We start from the raw sequence: 2,127 nt of genomic DNA on the forward strand, positions 1-2,127 counted from the left end.
TGATTTAAGGAGAAGAATTGAACACATTAAACACAGAAGGGACCAAATGGAGATTTTACCCTTTAAATTTTAAACATGCGTGGGTCAGACATGGGTGTGGGTCGGGCCATGGTGATTCAATGGATATTATAAAAGCTAAAATTATTAAAATCAACCTCATTTTTCATTTTAAGCCGTGAGCCCCCCTCCCTCCTTTTTATATTCTCTCTGCCTTGTTCTTCAGAAATGAAGAACATAGGCCACTGTTTTCTTAAAAAAAAAATCGGCATCGGGATTGCTAGATCTACAAAGATAGATCTCGGAAACTTTTCCCGTTCATCGGCCAAAAATTGTTTTATTTGGTGTTTTCGAGCTAAATCGCAAGGAGGAATCAACATGCAAGAGCGAAAAACAAATGAACAAGGTAAAAACGATACCTTCTCTTATTTATTTCCGAGGAATCTTACAAAAAAATGCTTGCTTTTGCCTTTCGTATCTCTGCTAATGTTCTTGGGTAATTTCCGTGTAATCTTTGTGTAAAATCGTATGAAAAATCCCCCTGTACTGTGTTTTACATCCACTATTTATAATGAAAACAAAAGCACTATTTTTAGTCTCAAGTGTAGAGTCCTAATCGTGTTGAAATTTGTTGCTTGCACGTTTGTTGGTGAGTTGGACTGCTCCGAGGAAACCAGCGTGGATGCGGGTCGTTGGGGCGAGACGTGCGGCCATACGAATTGGAACGACAGAACTAAGGTTCTGGAAACCCTTTGTTGCTGGGTCACGTGCTTGGTCTGTTGGGCCTCACATGTTTCTACTGGGGTCTTGGGCCTGTGAAATAAAATGTAAATATGTGTATGTATATATATATATATATATGTAAATATAATATTATATAAACAACGGTGGAAGAAATTAAATGTCTTCAATACGGTAAAATTATTTTTTTTGGATCGGGTAAGGCGGAAGGTATATATTTTTTGTCTCGATCTGGTCTGGTGGATATTTAATGATTAGTTTGTAATCGTTAAAAAAGTTAATAATTATTATATATATATTTTAAAAATCAATAACTAAAATGAATATTTGAATATTTTTATAATCATTTTATAATTTTAAAAAGGTTGATTACACTAAATTCACTGACTAAATTAAATTATTATATCATAAACAATGACAACCATTTTTCCATGAATGATTTGACTCAAGGACATCATTTGGGGGTTCAACAAGGTGAGGCACTTAAATTATCAGCCTTCAAACATGATCAACCAGCACCTAAATAACTGCCCTCAATAAAAAGCAACCTGAAGGCTACATGTCCATAGGCAACCAAACCAAAACAAAATATATGTCTCACCTAATCTATAACAAACCAAATAAAGTAACACTGCCACAAGTTCTGCATGCAATCACCAGTTGAGCTCTTTTTTATTATTATTTCTTGCGCATAATCTGAACAAGCACTTTACAGTTTAGACTTGTGAAATTTAGCCGTCTCAATATTCACAGCACATGCAGAAGAAAGCTGTGAATGATGTTGGATACGCAAGCAGAAGAGTAAACAATGGAAGCATGCACGTGCTCATGAGTTCCAACACAAAAATTTTATGTAAGGGACATGAATTTAAAAACTTATATTAAAGTTTTAGGAACGTAGAGTTACAAAATTTTAAGAGATAAAATTAAATTGTTAGTAGAATACAAGTAAAATACATAAATTATAAGAAAATTTAAAATTCCTCCATCCATCCTTAATAATGATTAACTATCATTAATGAAGTTTCTATGGATAATGAATCTCTCATATTATATCTACTCTTTTTTTAATGAAGCATTTACTCTTTTGATACCTTTTAAAGCTTCCTTTATAAACAAGAAAAAGTGAAGGAGATATTCCCAAGCTAGAAAATTAAAAATCATTTAAGAACAAACCGACCCTTGCATATGATATTTCTTTATTTAAGTCCAACTTTCGAACCCTAATCTTCAACTAAAGTTATTGCCTATTGGGGAGATTATTCATTAAATTTTATTTTTTTTAGAAGAAAGGGGTGATTGACTGATTGTACTGTTTCGCCACTTAATGCCATTGGTCAGTGACCTAAACGTGGGGTGACAGAGAGGGGGTGGGAAACTAGGGACACC

This window comes from Hibiscus syriacus, unplaced genomic scaffold, assembly GCF_006381635.1.
Source record: "Hibiscus syriacus cultivar Baekdansim isolate YM2019G1 unplaced genomic scaffold, ASM638163v2 tig00111098_pilon, whole genome shotgun sequence".
Classification (NCBI taxonomy): Eukaryota; Viridiplantae; Streptophyta; class Magnoliopsida; order Malvales; family Malvaceae; genus Hibiscus; species Hibiscus syriacus.